The sequence below is a fragment of the Theropithecus gelada genome, chromosome 4, assembly GCF_003255815.1.
Source record: "Theropithecus gelada isolate Dixy chromosome 4, Tgel_1.0, whole genome shotgun sequence".
Classification (NCBI taxonomy): Eukaryota; Metazoa; Chordata; class Mammalia; order Primates; family Cercopithecidae; genus Theropithecus; species Theropithecus gelada.
This window is the reverse complement of record NC_037671.1, coordinates 40953785-40971635: the sequence shown is the minus strand read 5'-3', so window position 1 is coordinate 40971635 and position 17851 is coordinate 40953785. Positions and strand designations below refer to the sequence as shown.

At 41.1% G+C, this 17851-nt stretch overlaps 1 protein-coding gene across 1 annotated transcript in view; it reads left to right on the top strand.

Annotated features, from left to right (window-relative positions):
* Positions 1-1283: 1283 nt before the first annotated feature.
* BTBD9 (BTB domain containing 9) overlaps positions 1284-17851 on the top strand; it is a 484930-nt gene continuing 468362 nt past the window's right edge. The window contains exon 1 of the mRNA XM_025383785.1: positions 1284-2640. The gene's annotated coding sequence lies outside the window, so the exon portion shown is untranslated. The remainder of the gene's footprint in view (positions 2641-17851) is intronic.

Sequence of the window (17851 nt, the reverse complement as noted above, 5' to 3'; positions counted from 1 at the left end):
CTCATCCATGCCTCGGGCTTAAATTACCAATTATAAATTTATTTCTTCCAAATCTATTTTAACTCAACCTCTTTCCTCATTCATAGACCTGTATAGTTTGAGTATTTATTGGACATTTTTCTCCAGATGTGGAGGTTCCCTCCATCAGGTCACAGTCATATTGCTATAGTCTCTGAAGGTGCTGAATTGTACCCTTCATTTCCAGGTAACAGAGAAAGCTGCAGGAAACCAACTATTATCTTTATTACTGACTGTATGTTTCCTACTGCTGTTGTAACAAGTTAGCACAAACCTAGTACCTTAAAACATACAAGTTTATTATCTTGCAGTTCTAGAAGTCAGAAGTCCTAAAATCAACGTGTTGGCAGGGTTGTGTTCCTAGGGTGCTAGAGAAGAATCCATTTCCTTGCCTTCTCCAGCTTCTACAGTTTGCTTGCATTCCTTGGGTCCATCTTGAAAGCGAACAGTATAGCATCTTCAAATCTGTCTGACCTCTGCTTCCACCATCACATCTTCTCTGATTCTGACCCTCCTGCCTCCAGCCCAGTCAGACAATCCAGGATAATCTCTCTAGATGCATCATTTAGTCATATCTGCAAAGTCCCTTTTGCCACGTAATATAACATATTCACAGGTTCTGAGTATTAGGGTGTGGTCATCCTTTTTTTTTTTTTTTTTTTTTTTTTTGGGGTGTGTGGGGGGATCATTATTCTGTGTAACACAGCTGACAAAGCTGGTATTAAATATCACCTGTGGACAGACAGCTTCCTAATGCCAAACTCTGGAATTAAATACATATACTTTCTTTGTAGCCCTGGACTAGGCACCCTTGTCCCTACCCATAGGCCCTGCTCCAGGAAAAATGGAAAAGAACATCAGGATAGTTCCCTGAAGATTGTTATCTTTTAAGAGAAAAAGAATGGGATAGATGTCACATGTCTAGTTTCTCCCATTTAAGTTCACCAACCAGGAAGTCACTCCCCTACGGAAGAGTGAATTGGGGACAGGTACAGTGAGAAGCCAGGAGAGTATTACACTAATAGATGTCATTCCATATGGAAGGAAGACATTGTGAATGCAGAGTAAATGTTTCCCCAACAAACATATCCATATTTGAACTCATCACCATACTCCACATATCTGGTCATCCTCCTAAGGAATGTCACCATCACTATCTATAATAGTAACGTAGACACCTGTGGATAATCAAGACTCATGTAGCTTGCCATCTTGCTAAATGTTACCACTGTCTACCTCAGCACTCATGCTAGGAACCTGGCCTACTCATTTATCCCCACTCAGTGCTGTGAATTCTACCACCTTAATGGCGCTAACATCTATCCCCTCCTCTATTCCCACTGCCAATGCCTTAATGTTCTTATCACTTGTCTGAGTACTGCAATGGCCTAAAAATGGGTCTCCCTGCCCCAAGCCTTGCTTTTCCTGACCATTTTCACTTTCTACTTTTACTCCTGAAGCTGCCTTTGCCTGGAATTAAGTCCTTCCCAATCTGTCTCCTCCAACACCCGCACGGGTGGTCCCCTACCTTGCTCCAGCGCCGGGGATAACTGACTCTCCTATATCAGCTAGAGTCAGACCTGCATCCGGATTTCTACGACTCTTACCTATCTAGATAGACAAATTTATTTTTTGAGACAGTGTCTTGCTCTCACTGCAGAGGCTGGAGTGCAGTGGCGCGATCACGGTTCACTGCAATCTTGAACTCCCCAGGTTCAAGCGATCCTCCCACTTCAGCCTCCCGAGTATCTGTGACTATAGGCGCATGCCATCATGCCCATCTAGTTTTTGTCTTTTTGTAGAGACAGGGTTTCACTATGTTACCCAGGCTGGTCTCGAACTCCTGAGCTCAAGCGATCCGCCCACCTCGGCCTCCCAAAGTGTTGGGATTACAGGCGTGAGCCACAATAGGCTTTATACTTACAAAGTACCTTTGCATACCTTATTTCATTTTCACCTCACAATTCTCCAGCGTAGGCTGGACCGGTATTATTATGCCCATTTACAGACAGAGGAAACTGAGAGTCAAGGCTGGGCCAGTCACACCCTGCGGCGAAGTTAACGAGCGTCACTTAGCAGCCTCGACATTAACCGCGCTCTCAGCCCTTTCCGGTCCTACTGCTTGGAGAACATTCCTGCACCTCCAAGAACTGGCCGATAGGGTCTGCGGCGGTCCGGACAAGGTCACTCCACAGGCGCCCAGGACCTTCCCATCCGTAGTGACACGCGCCGGTGACGCCATACAGTGACGTGCGGTGACGCGACTTACACCGGAGCCAGGTGCCGGCAGGGCAGCCACACCCTGGGGCCCCCTGCTCTGGAGGGGCAGCGGGTAGAGCCGGTGCGGAAAAGCCGCCAAAGCCGCCTCAGGCGACTTTGGAGGCCTGCACCCCAGGACCCAGCAGCCGGCGATCGATCGGTTGCTAAGTGACGCCACCGCGCAGTGGCGCGTGCGCGGCCACGGCGGAGTGCGTGAAAGCGGACGCGCGCCGCGGCAGCCGGGGCGGCGGCGAGGACGGCGGCCACGGCAGCGGCGAAGGGGGCGGTGGCGAAGAGGGGGGTGCGGAGCGGGCGGAAGAGGCGTCTGTGCCGTCTGCTAGGTCGCAGAGGAACATCGTTGGGGTGAGTAGCCGGGTCCTTGCAGGGGAGGTGGGGCCTGGCCGCACCTGCTGCGCGGACCCGGGGCGCGGGGACGCGCGCCCCCGCCGTATCCGCGCGCACCGCTCCCCGCCCCTCCGCCGCTTTTTCCGGGGGCGGGGAAGGAGCTGGGACGGGGCCTGACGAGGGTCAGTTCCTGGGCCCAGGTGCTCTGGAGAGCGTAGCCGGGGCCGGGGAAGGCTCGCAGTCCACGAAGGTGTAGTAGGAAGTAGAGGTCTCGGGGGTTCGGGGTGGCTCTACCAGCCTCCCAAAGAGAGGAGTTCGAATCAGGAGCAGCCCAGGTTCACTAGCAGCCTCGTATCCTGTCTGAGACGACGTTGCCTGGGACTGAGAGGAGGCGAAACCCGTGACCCTGGGGTGGGGGTTCGGAAAGTTTGGGACTGCTGGGGCCCTCATCTCCCCTGTCCTGGCCAGCCTCTGAGTAGGAGCTGGTTGTTATGGAGAGAGTTGTGAAGCAGTGCCTGCGTGCGGCGTCAGACACACCCACGTCTTAGGGAGGGTGACCTGTCAGTATATATCCGGGGCAGCCAACCTGTTGCCTAGAGTTTATAACTTCACACGTATGTGCATGTGTTTCCTTGGCGTTTTAGTACATTGTTGCTACAGAGTTTGAGACCAAGGTGCTGATAGGCATCCTCATTTGTTACTTCCTCATAGACTCAAATATCTTGCTATATTTCCCAGAACCGTGTTGTGCTTTTGTCATTAGTAGGTCCAAGGAAGTATGGAAGCATGTTTCGTTTGTTTTTCGTAAAGGCAGTACAGGTTGCTATTTTCTGGACAGAAAATAGGGATTCTCTTCACTGTGTGGGCTGGAAAGTGTTGATGATGGGAGAACCCAGAGTGTAAAGGTGTAGCTTATCCTCAGCCCAGTGCTCTCTTCTCAGTGCTCTGGACTCTATAATGGGTAGATGTATGGGGGTTGTGGTTACCATACTTAGGAGCGAGGAGTATTGGAGACAGGGAAGAAGCCAGTCTTTTCTTTCTGTTGATTAAGGCAATGTGTAGAACCAGTGAAAAGATAGACTGTACTGAAATGTAATGTTTGGTGCAAGAGGATTGAGGAAAATAAGTTCAAAGTTCTCATTTAGGTCTAAAATTCTTTGATTCCATTTCATAACTGAGGATCTATAAAGTATGTTACCTCTTGGAACCGGTAATAACCTTGCTTTGTAACACTTACTAGATTACTCGGAATTCAAAGTGTCTTCCTCCTTGCACTATAATAGCTTTTAGGACAGGAGTCACCTGTGTTTTCCTCCTTGCCCTATGTCTAACACATAGGAAAAACGTGCCTGCCACAGAGTAGGCATGCAATGGATATTTGTTATATAGCACACTATGCTCAAGTGGTGTATCTATATATAGAAAGCATTTAGTTCAGTCCATTAAGTACTTAATAAATGTGCCTCCCTCTGCCCAGTATCATGATAGGTGTGGGAGGAGGATTATGGAGTGAAAAATGACATAGACCTTTTTTTTTCCTTTGAGAGCAGTAGTCTAGCTAGGAGATACATACAATAATTATAAAACCAAGTTAAGTAGCATGTAACCAGTGCTCTTTGAGGACTATAAATGTGGTAGGAAATCAGAAAAGATAGGATGTGTAGGCTGAGTTAGGGAACTCTTTGAAAGAGGTAAGATTTGACTTGCTCTCTGAAAGAAGTGTAAAATTTGAATTAAGAAATAAACCAGGGACTGAGGAAATAATAATGTGAATTTGGTTGTTGGAGGATATACCAAGACGACTTTTATGTCTGGTAACTGGAGCAGAACGTCTCTTATAGGGGAATACTGGAGAGAGATGGCTTAGCAGGTTGGGAAGGCAAAGTGTTAAGGACTAAGGCGGGCTTATCAGCATCCCACTGTTAACAAGACAGAACCTTCTTGTAAGGTGGGATAGAGGTTGTATTAATCAGAGTATAGTCTTTGACAAGTATAAGTGTTATCCTTACTTGAAAGTAAAGGATATTACTCTTGAACCAATATCAGGTTGTTAATGTACTTTTGATTTCAATTACTGATTGGAATCGATGCTTCACTAATGTGCATGTATTTTAGGTAGGTACTGGTGCATGTCTCAATTTCTAAAATCTACCTGATGTACTTGGGCCGTTGTTTTGGAAATTGACTGAAATGATGTACCAGTAGTCATGCGGTCACTCTCAGTGACATAGTTTTGCTTGGGATTATCTCTCTGAGGTTTGTCTTTACTGCTGATGCTGTAAAAAATACAAATGTTAGTTGGGAAAGGAGACTTTCTGATGAACGATGCTTAAAAATATGGACAAAAGAGATTTCTGAATAATTAAATACACTGCTGCTGAATATTGAACCCTTGGTCTTTATTTATAACATCTTCTGTTATGTGAAAATTCTTTTGAGTGGTGTGTAAACCTGAAGTTGAATTGCTAACCAAGATGTGTAAAGTTACAACTGCAAATGTTGCATTATTTAACAACTCAGCAAATATTTACTGGGTGTTGGCTATGGCTAGACACTTTGTTGGGTGCTGGGAAGACGAAGTGGTTAAGACACAGAATATCCTCAGCATACTAAGTGTTCATCAGAAGAGATAAACCACTAACCATTATATGCTGTGACAAATTAAATCACTTTTGGAATGAATAATGTGCTGGGGGAGTAGAGCACTTTGGCTGGAGAAAAAATTGATTGGGAACGTGCTGAAAAGAAGGGGATGGAACTTACCTCTGAGGGTTAAATAAAATTTTGGCACATGTGGAGGAGGAAGAGAGCATTCCAGGCAGAGGGGCCAACATAAGCAAAGTTACTGAAGATTAAAATTAAATGGCACTTTTGGAAATATCTTGAGTTGTTTCTTGTGGGCAAGAGAGCGGGAAGAGGGCTGAACTCAAGAACCCATTCCTGAGATGATGAACCCATTCCTGCTGTAATGGCATTAATCCATTCACGAAGGCCTAGTCACTTCTTACTGCATGGCAGAAGTGATGAGGCAGGAAGCTATTTTTGGAGCCAAATTATGAGGGGGTCTTCTACTTCATCCTAAAAAGTCTAGACTTCTTCCATTCATTGGCGGTGGAGAGCCATAGAAGGTAAAGTAATCAGAAAGTTGACAGTTCGTGTGCAGATTGCATTAGAGTGGAGAGGCAGGGAGACTAGAATGTAGGTGAGAAATGTTGGACAATGGGAATGGATCGATTTTGGAGACATTTTTAGATGTTAAAAATCTTTACATTTATGACCAGCTAAAGGTAAGGGAGAGTGAGAAGTCAAAGATAATATGTCTAGTTTGAGCAACTGTTTGCTTATGATGACATTAAGTTAGAAATTACAGGAAGAGGGACAGGTTTGAAGAGGAGAGAAGAAATAATGGCAGTGTTAATTCTGAGGTTTCTATGAGGAGTTTAAAAAGAGAGATCTACTAAGTAACTGGAAATTCTACTTCAGAGTTTATGAGATGGTTAGGGACAATTGTAATATAGATGACCGCTGAGGTTATGGGAGTAGCAACCTTCTAGGATGCATGTTAGTACAGTAGTTAACTTAGTGGACTTTGGAGTTAGGAAGATAGCAGGTCAGATCTCTGTTATGTTCTTTATTGGTTGGCTGACCTTGGGAAAGTTATTTAACTTCTCTAAGCCTAGGCTGCTTATCTGAATTAAAGAATTGTAGTGGAAATTAAGAAAGGTACTATGTGCACAGTGATTAACACAATGCCTGTCTTATAAATGCTTAATATAATAAATGGCAGCTGTTGCTGTTATTGTTAGTAGTAGTAATGGATGTAGAGATAGTAGATGAGGGCCCAACCCCAGAAAAATGGAGAGTGGGAACTGGCAAAGATGATGAATGGAACTTTTGGACATTTAAATCGGTATTTAAACTTGGATCAGTTATTGTCTTTGTTTTGTGCTGCTATTTCATATTTTATGTTTCATAATAGCAGCACAAAACTAAGACAAGAACTGATCTAAGTTTAATTTATAAAGAACAGGCTGGGTAATTTATAAAGAACAGAAATTTATTTCCTGATGGTTCTGGAGGCTGGGAAGTCAAAGATCAATGTGCCAGTATCTGGTGAGGGCCTTCTTGCTGTGTGATAACATGGCAGAAGACATCAACATCACATGGGTGAGAGAGAGAGGGAATGGGGCTGAACTCATAGTGTGAACCTATTCCCACTCTGTTGGCATTAATTCATTCAGGAGAAGAGTCTTCATGGCCTAATCACTGAAGATCCCACCACTCACTACTGTTGCATTGGGGAATCAAGTCTCCTCTAACACATGGAGGACACATGCAAACTGTAGTAGTTCTAAAATTTGAAAATGCATTAGGAAGAGCTGGAGGGGGCCAGGTGTGGTGGCTCATGCCTGTAATGCCAGCACTTTGGGAGGCTAAGGCGGGTGGATCACTTGAGGTCAGGAGTTTGAGACTAGCCTGGCCAACATGGTGAAACCCTGTCTCTACTAAAAATACAAAAATTAGCTGGGTGTGGTGGCACACACCTGTAATCCCAGCTACTCAGGAGGTTGAGGCAGGAGAATCACTTGAACCCAGGAGGCGGACATTGCAGTGAGCTGAAATTAGGCCACTGCACTCCAGCCTGGGTGACAGAGTGAGACTCCATCTCAAAAAAAAAAAAAAAAAAAAGAAAATAAATAGCCAGAAGCCTTGGTAAAGCACAGATTTCTGGGTCCCACCCCCATAGTTTCTGATTATGTAGGTGTGGACTGGGGCTTGAAAAATTGCATTTTTGAACAAGTTCCCAGGTAATGCTGATGCTGCTGTTAGAGGATAGATGAAAAGGAACCAGCACTAACAAAGTGGTTGAAGTGTATGGAGAACCAGGAGATAGTTTAGAGAAGAATAAGAATTAACAGCCTCTAGACTCTCTAGGTCCACCAGTCTGATTTCCAATTTCATAGACCTTATCTCATTTCTGTTTTCTCCAGAATATATTATAATGCCTGATACATAGCAATAACCTTTGAAGCTGCTTAATACTGTCCTGGTGCCTGATTGCATGTACCTCACACACAGATTTCATTTATCCTCTTTTATCTCTGATGAGTCATGGGGAGGATATGATTTCTAATTTTACACACACACAAAATAACTACAGAAAATTTCTTTCATATATCTGATGTGTAGCTATGTGCATTTGACTTTGTGTTAGATGCCCTCTCCCCTTATTTTTTTTTTAAAATGACAATCCAGTTTGCAAAATAATTGTTAATAATATGTGCCAGGATTCCAGTCTGTGTCCTGTATTAGGCACCTTGAGTCTTACAAGGGAAGCAAATAATGTATTCCCTGTTCTTGAGAAGTTTACAGATAAGATGGGTGAAATGAGCAAAACCCACAGGAAAGAAACAGGAAGAGGTATAATCACAGAAACGTGGATGTAGAGGAATCTGAATCTAAGGGCACATTCCTTGCTTGCCAATATTCTTTGGGTTTTACATGTTGCATATACTGAAGACTTCTGGCATATAGCACACATGTTAGTCCTAGTCTCTGAGAGGAAGTTATAAGGGAGTTCCACTGTATAAGGAAATAAAACAGTAGCTGTGCAAAATTATAAACACATTTGTAAAGGGAGTGAAATTGGGGTTAAATTGGAGCTTCATGACTGACAGTTTAGCTACTCACTATTCTGCCTAGGTGCTTGTTCTCTCTCATTTATCTCTCAACTAACATTCATTAAGCATTTACAATGTGCCAGAAATTGTATGAAGTGCTGGGCATAGAGAAAACGATAACTGCCTTGTGCACCTAAGTCTGGTTTTACTCGGGGAAATGAGTGTGCACACACATATGCACATTGTCAGGGTGAAGGTGCCTGACTTTTATAATCTTAAGATTATGTTGAAGGAAGAGACATTGAGGACTTGAAGTTGAATTCATTCAGCCTTATGTATTCAAGGGGCCATGACGAGTATAGGGATGGGGCCATGGCAGGTATAGAGATGTATCTTTTTTTTAGCAATCAAATCTGTAATTTGATAGAGGAGAACATATTTGGAGTAATACAAAGAATATGATAAGTACTGTATAAATATTGATTACGGACTAGGTACTTTGGTTTCTTAAGTAGCTAAGTGTTCAGTTTTAACAGCAACTCATAAGCTATTGTAATGTTTCAGAAATTATAACATGTCATAAGTCCACATTAACCTCCTGGGCTGCCTTTGCATCTGAATATGAGACACAAAAATATTCTGGCAGTCTGTGTCCCTATTTTCTTGATTTGGGAAGTATATGCATAATGCATATAAGCAAAAGAGTAATTAAAAACAAGCTGCTATTTATCTAATGGCTACATATGCAAGGCCCTTTCTGTATACTGTTTCATCCTTATAATGACAACCATGTAAATTTGACATTATCTCCATTTTACTAATAAGGTAACTGAGTTCCAGAATGGGAACTGTTTGTCTGTAGTTTGTGGCCAGTGAGAAGTGGGACTGGGCTCCAGTCCAGACCCAGGTGTGGACTCTGCAGCCTATGCTCTTTTTACTTCATGTCAATTCCTTATGTCACCATGGGTCTTCAGCATGTCAATGTCTTGATGAAGAAATACAGTCTCATTTCTGCTGTTTTAGGAAAAGTTACTGGAGGAAGGTAGAAATTTAGTCACTGCCTAAATATTTGAAGACAATTTGATAATATAGTTAGTAACGGAAGGGAATGGGGGCTGGACAGTTGATGGCCCCAACGCTGATTCTCCTATGAAGACATGCTGTATTTGACCCCAATTATTTTTTAATTGACTCACAGGAGATCTTACATATATATTCAGTTTTCTCACTTTTTATTTATTTTTATTTTTATTTTCATAGACACAGGGTCTGGCTCTCTTGCCCAGATTAGAGTACAGTGGTGTGATCCTAGCTCACTATAACCTCGACCTCTTGGACTCAAGCAATTCTCCCTTCTCAGGCTTCTGAGTAGCTGGGATGACAGGTGCATGCCACCATGCCTGGCTAATTTATTTTTATTTCTGTATAGACAGAGTCTCACTATTTGCCTAGGCTGGTCTTGAACTCCTGGGCCCAAGGGATCTTCCCACCTTGACTCCCAAAGTACTGGGATTACAGGTGTGAGTCATTGCACCCAGCCCCACTTCTTTATGTATAGGTGCCAAGTTTTCTAGAGAAAGAACTGTACTTTTTCAAGCTAATGACATTTATAGTAAAGTCAGCTCTTTTAAAAAATCCCTTAAAACCTCACCCCAAACAATGTATACCTGAGATTTCCCAGCTAATCTCCCTTCTCTCCGTACTTATTCCCTCCACTTAGGTGTTTATTTTTAAACCTATTTACAAAATTAATACATTCTATTTATAGTTCTGTGTAGATATTCTAACTTGCAAAGTTTTCATTTCTTGCATTTTGACTAAGTCACTCTGGTCCTATTTAATACATTCCTGGAAATATAGACTGTAACTATCTTTGTAAATGATAGTTAATTTCAGTTAGTTTTACAATGAATATTTCTATAAATTTATAATCCTGCAAATGGAATAACTTAAATCAAATTCTGTGTTATCTTTTGCTGTGTAACAAATTATCCCAAAATTTAGCTGCTTAAGACAACAAACTTTTTTTTTTTTGATACAGAGTTTTGCTCTTGTTGCCCAGGCTGGAGTACAATGGCGTAATCTCGGCTCGCAGCAACCTCCGCCTCCCGGGGTTCAAGCCATTCTCCGGCCTCAGCCTCCGGAGTAGCTGGGATTACAGGAGTGCGCCACCACACCCAGCTAATTTTGTATTTTTAGTAGAGATGGGGTTTCTCCATGTTGGTCAGGCTGGTCTCAAACTCTGGACCTCAGGTGATCTGCCCGCCTCGGCCTCCCAAAGTGCTGGGATTACAGGCAATGAGCCACTGCATCCAGCCAACAACAAACATTTTTTAATCTCATGATTTCTGTGGGTCAGGAATTCAGAACCAGCTTAGCTGGGTAGTTCTGGCTGAGTCACTGATGAGTTGCAATCAAGCTTTTGACCAGGCTGGGCGCGGTGGCTCACGCCTGTAATCTCAGCACTTTGGGAGGCCAAGGCGGGCGGATCACGAGGTCAGGAGACCGAGACCATCCTGGCTAACATGGTGAAACCCCGTCTCTACTAAAAATACAAAATATTAGCCGGGCGAGGTGGCGGGCACCTGTAGTCCCAGCTACTTGGGAGGCTGAGGCAGGAGAATGGTGTGAACCCGGGAGGCAGAGCTGCCGCTGCTGCTGGGGCCGGTGGATCTGCTTCCGAGATGGTGCACTCACATGGCTGTTGGCAGGAGGCCTCAGTTCCTTGCTGGCTGTTGGCAAGGGACCTCAGAACTTTCATAGGGTTGCATGAGTATCCTCACAACATGTCAGCTAGCTTCATCCAGAGCAAGTGATGCGAGAGAGAGCAAGGAGGAAACCATGTGCCTTTTATGTCCTATTTTGAACCTAACACTGTTACTCCTTCTATATTTCATCGGTTATAAGGAGGCTCTAAGTCCAGCCCATGCTCAAGGAGGAAGGCAGTTAGGTTCCACCTTTTTGAGGGGAGAGTCAAATAATTTGTGGGCATATTTTATAACAACCATCAATCCTTTTTCCTATGAAGCCATTTCTTCAGTTGATGTTGATTGTCTCTGTTTTAGCACATGCTGTAATTTTTCTGACTTGGTTATTCACAGTATTTTCTGGAAATGCTCTGAAGAAAAGTTAGTGGTTTTTAAATTTTATGGAAAGTTTTCACAAATTACAGATTTGTTGTGGTTTCCTTGAAGTTTTATATCCATCACATTAGCTTTAGTACTAATGCAGCCAGAATGTTTCCTTGTTTATCCTATTCTGTTCTACTCATTTATTCTTAACAATTGTATTCCTAATTAATGGTTTTATATTAATCTAAAATATAACCAAACATTTCTAGGTAAGGTAATTCACTTTCCAAACTTTTAGAAGAAAAATGCTTGCTCAACCGCTGTCTGAAGGCACGTGTTTCAATGTCCATATGGTACAGTGACATTGGGATACATGGCTTAGATGAGTCTGCTAATTTATAATCCAGTCCTTTGGGTACTTTACTAACTTTTCTCCTTGAGTAAGGTCCTAAGTAGATCCATTTTATTTCAAATCTCATTCTTTAGAAGGTGTATATAGGACATAATTGGCTTAGTTAGGCAACCTTTTCAGAACATATTGCAGTTAGGTTTATATTTTGGCACTTTACGTCAGATGTTAACTTTCACTATCCTTACCCCTAACAAGTATAAATTACCCGCTTAACTCTTTTCTTCTAGTTTTTTATTTTAATCTAATTTTAGACATACGAGAAAATCGCAGGAATAGTACAAAGAATTCTTGTGTAACCTTTACCACATCTCCCAAATGTTAACATTTGTTTTATCCTTCTCTGTCTCCTTTTTCCCCACTGAACTGTTCAAGAGAAAGTTGCAGATATAATACCCAATCCTGCAGTGTGTATTTCCTAAAAACAAGGATATTCTCTTATTAACTGTTTTATAATCATTAAATACTGTTGTTGTAGCTAACCTACAGGCTTCATTCATATTTCTTCAATTAGCCCAATTCACTTATCAATGAATACCCTTTACAGCAACAAAAACAATAAAAGTCCAATACACAAGAACAAAGCAAAACAAAACAAAAAACCAGCCATGTGGTTCATTCAGTTTTTCTTTTTTTCTTTTGGTCTCCTTTTTTTTTTTTTTTTTGAGATGGAATTTCACTCTTGTAGCCCAGGAGTGCAGTGACGCCATCTCGGCTCACTGCAACCACTGTCTTCCAGGTTCAAGTGATTCTCCTGCCTCAACCTCCCAAGTAGCTGGGATTACAGGCATGCACCATCATGCCCGGCTAATTTTGTATTTTTTAGTAGATACAGGGTTCCTCCATGTAGGCCAGGCTGGTCTCAAACTCTTGACCTCAGGTGATCCGCCCACCTCGGCCTTCCTAAGTGCTGGGATTACAGGCGTGAGCCACCACGCCTGGTGTGGTCTTCTTTAATCTAGAATAGTGCCTCAGTCTTTGTCTTTATAACACTGACATTGTATAAGGGTTTAGGCCAGTTTGTATGTATATATGTTTGTATGTGTGTATTTATTTGAGATGGAGTTTCGCTCTTGTTGCCCAGGCTAGAGTGCAATGGTGCGATTTTGGCTTGCTGTAACCTCCGCCTCCTGAGTTCAAGCGATTCTCCTGAGTCACTGTCTCTAGTAGCTGGGATTACAGGCATGTGCCACCACACCCAGCTAATTTTGTATTTTTAGTAGAGACAGGGTTTCACACGTTGGCCAGGCTGGTCTAGAACTCCTGACCTCATGATCCGCCCACCTCGGCCTCCCAAAGTGCTGGAATTGCAGGCATGATCTACTGTGCCTGGCCTATTTATTTTTTTAATAGAATGTCTCTTACTTGAGGTTTATCTGGTTATGATTAGATCCACATTATGCATTTGTGGCGGTAATATTATAGATGTGATGTATTTTTCTCAGTGCTTTCATTTTGAGAGGCTAATGTTGATTTGTTCTATTATTGATGATGTTAATTTTGATCACTTAGTTAAGATGGATTCTGCCTGGTTTCTCCACTGTAAAGTTTCTGCCTTTCCTTTGTAAATAGTACCTTCTGGGAGATACTTTGAGAGTATGTAAATATGTTGTTACTCAGACTTTCACACACTAGTTTTAGGCTCCATTGATGACTGTTTCCGGAATCCATTATTGCCATGATTGTTGCCAAATGAAGATTTTCTAATTCCATCTCTCCTTTTACATTTATTAGTTGGCTTGCCCCCATTAATTAACTAGTTAATTAGTATCTCAATGATCTCATGGATTCTTATGTTATTCAATTGGTTTAATTTTTTACTATCATTTTTTTTTAAACTCATATTGTTCCATATTTGACCAACCCTTTCAAGCTGGCTCTGTGTCTGTCATGTCCCCTTGATTCTTTGATCACTTTCTTATTTTCTGGCATGACAAGATAGTCCAGGTTTATCTCATATTTTCCCTACCCCTGCCCTGCAATCAGCTGTTTCTCCAAGGAACACTTGGTAGAAAATTATATTTAGAAACAAGATCTCAGAGCTAGGTGTGCTCACAGCTATTGGGGTATCATTGCTTCTAGGCCCTCTTAGCAAATAGATGTTATGGGTTGCATGTGCGTGTGTGTGTATTCCACACCTTTCTATATTTTTGTATATCTATATTAAAAACCATGAGTTCATACTGACACCTGCAGTTTCATTGTGTGTGTATTCCACACCTTTCTATATTTTTGTATATCTGTATTAAAAACCATGAGTTCATACTGACACCTCCAGTTTCATTGTGTGTGTATTCCACACCTTTCTATATTTTTGTATTCTACACCTTTCTATATTTTTATATATCTGTATTAAAAACCATGCGTTCATACTGACACCTCCGGTTTCAACCCTACAGTACAGAGTTGATTCTATCCATTCCTGTTTTCATGTTTGTAACACCTTTGTTCAACAGTGAGAACCTGACTCCCTTTATTGACAACATATTTACTTATTTGTGTACTCCTAATGTACCCAGAAAGGTTCAAAATTGTTAGCCCATACCTTTGTGAAAGAGAAACCCACTAACTAGAGTTTAGCGTTTTAAAACATGTTAGCATGGGGACCTGTAGTCCAAACACTGTGTTCAGTTTTAGGAGTTAGTACTTCCCTCCTCCCCTGCTTTTTTCAATGTGGTTATGTTATTCATTTGAAATACAGTTTGGTTCATTTGATTCTGTTTGTGTTTCATGTTAGGCTTCCCTCTCTCCATTTTTGATTTTATTTATTAGTCCTTTTTTGAGTATGTGAAATGTTAACATGGTTCCAAAAGTCGAAGTTATTCTCAGAGAAGTGTCACTCCCATTTCTTCTGTCCCTTCTACCTTGTTCCTACTCACTCCCAGGTAGATAATCTGCTTATCAATAAAAAAAAGTAATGACCTTTTTGTACATGCCTCACAAACACACCTTACTTTAGGATATATGGAGTAGAATTGCTTAGTCATATGATAGGCAGAGCTTCAATTTTAGTAAATAGTAGCAAACTGTTTTCTAAGGTGGTTAAATCAGTTAAAATTTTCTAGTTATTATTCATCCTTTTTAGTAACAGCATGAGCCTCACTCCTATCAAGCCTGCTAATACTCATGCTGCAGTTTTTAGCTAGTACCTTGCTAAAGTCCTGGAGATGAAAGTCAGCGTAATAAATCTTTGTGACATCTCATCTAACAACTCATTTGTTTAAAAAAAAAAAATCACTTTTTAAGGAGGTAATTTATCAAAATGGTACAAAATTTTAAAATATGAAAGCGTCTACAGTGGAGATTAAGTCCCTCCCATCCTGACCCCACAGACGTCCAGTTCCCCCTCTTTGAAACAGCTTACCATTGGTTCACTGCCAACACCTGTGCTGTTCTAGTGTTTGAGGATGCAGGGGTGAATAAAATAGGCCAAGATCTGCTTTAATGGAGTGTCCATTCTACCGGGGGAGATTGAAAATAATAAAGTTTCTTGCATATCTGTTCAGAAATATGCTGTGTATATGTGGCATTTTCTAATGTTTATTCTTAATCCTGTATGTATTGTATTGCATCTTGCTTTTCTCTCATTATATCTTGGAGGCTATTCTATATCATTACCTTTATGCTTACGGAGTACCGTGTCTTGGATTTCTTAATACAAGCTTGTCTAAAAATGAGCTAATTTGGATTATGATAATTTAGTTTTACTAGTTTTATATGACACCCCTAATCTGGCTTATCAGTACCTCATTTCATGAGTGCCACCTTTATTTTCTGACCTGCATCATAAGCCCCCTGTGAAGCCATCTTTGCCATGGTGTAATTGGTGGGTTGGTGAAGTTCTCTCAGATACTTCATTTGCTGCTTTAAAGAGGTAATAATCTTGTATGCATTTGCATTGTTTTCATTGATTTCTTTGTTCTCTTTACTGGTCTGTCACCCCTAGATTAAAAGTTTAATTACCTAAACATTAAAATACGTATACTAAAGTAATTGTGTACCGTTTATTTCAGTGGTAATTAAATTCTTTTGATGTGAAAAAATCACCAAATGAGTTTTTTAAGGGAGGTTAATTCTCCCACGGTGGGATGACTCTGTTCTACTACCTCTCTAGCTCTAGCTGTTTGTGGTCAGTGCTTCTTTACGGCCTTCAATTAATTCCTCACTTGTTTAACAGTGATTGAGAAACTTCTGAAATCACTCACACCTTTTGTTTTAGGCTTGATTACAGCAAGGAGCATGTAGTCACTAAGTGGAGTGGTGAGTAGCCCCCACTATTTCTAACTTCCTTCATATAAATAGTTAAATTCATGTGAGTTGAATTCGAGTATGGTGTGGCTCCTTTATGATAAGAATTGACCTAATTCAGGTGGAGCGGGAAGAAGATGCCCAGGCAGCTTGTTTTTCATCCATGCAAACATGTGTTGACCTCTTGCTAGGTAATATTAGGTGCTCTGGGTCCAAATGACAATCATTTGTGGTTCCTGCCCACAAAAAAACTTGTAGTCTAGTAGGAGACGGTTAATGGGTACAAACAAACAAACAAACAAAAAATAAAAAGAATGGATAAGACCTAGTATTTGAAAACACAATGAGGTGACTATAGCCAATAATAATTTAATCGTACATTTAAGAAATAACTAAAAAGAGTATAACTGGATTGTTTGTAACACAAAGGATGAATGCTTGAGGGGATGGATACCCCGTTTTCCATGGTGTGATTATTATGCCTTGCATGCTGGTATCAAAACATCTCACATACCCCATAAATGTATATACCTACTATGTAGCCACAAAAATTAAATTAAAAATAATTGTTTTAAGTGTGTGTGGAGCACAAGGTTGAACAGTTGGCTCTTAACTGCATACTGTCAACCCTGGGGAAGTTGGCTTGGGCTCAGTCCAACAAATTGAAAGTCCTTGAAACTTTTGGGGAGTATAGACTTATGAGAGTTGGGGTCAAGTGCTTCAGGTGACTCCTGTTCCTGAATGGAGTATAATTTGTTGTCAATGCAGTATACGTGTCAGAAAATCATCACCAAAGTGCATCATCCTAAGTTACATTTTGGCCAAAACAAAAAAAAGACCGACCCACGATTGCGGGGATTGTGGAGGAAACTCTGAGAAGGAAAATGACAGTATAAAATGACTATTACATGTGAAGCACTGTACTGTGTCCTTCATGTGTTTTATTTTATCCTCATAGTTACCCTGTGGGGGCAGCGACCATTTTCTAAATGAGGAAGTTGAGATGCTATATCTCTCCTTACCCTATCCCAGGTTCTGCCTTTGAATGTTGTGACTTTGAACAAGTCCCTCAGTTTTCTCATCTGTAAAAAGTCCTAGTTATGATGCTTAAATTCTTTTCAGCTCTAGGTTCTTGGAATCTGTGAATATTTACTAATAGTGTTCTTATTTGGGCAGGAAAAAAGGCTATTCAGGGAATTACTCCCCCTTAGCGAATTAATAACTTAATAGTAACACTGTCAGGTTGTCCAGACCAAATAATTTATTTTCCCATCACAAAGTGAGCACCCATTATGTATGTGGCCTTAGAAGGCTACTGTAAAATAAATCAAGTAAATGGGCTTGGTGACAGGCTCTCTATCAGTTGTTACTAGCCCTGGGCTTATGGGCAAATAGCTACCTGCAAGATTGTGTGATGATTTTAAAGTGTGCTATAGGTTAAGTGCTAAGTATTTTTACTAATTTAGGAAGTACTTTGGCATGTGGCCTTTAAAATTACATTATTATATTATCATAAATCTTGACTAAGGCAACAAAACATATTTACTATGGCCAACTTCACAGATGGGGTGAAATATTTTGTAGCATGTATAATGAGCTACTAGATGATGATGATTTTCTCTTCACATCTGAAAAATGTGAGTTGGGAAATGAATTAGAAGCTTTAACGGTCTACTTAATTGTGAGAATTAATTTCAAGAAATAATGTCATGTACCCAGTGAGTACTTAATAATTGAGGAGGAGAAGGACAGAAGGGAAATGATGAAGCTTTCAGACCCAAGTCCATTTTGGAAAGAGGTTAGAATAAAAATATAATACTAATGTAACTATGAAAACTGCCTTACAACATGATATAAAAAGAAACAAAATTAGCAAATAC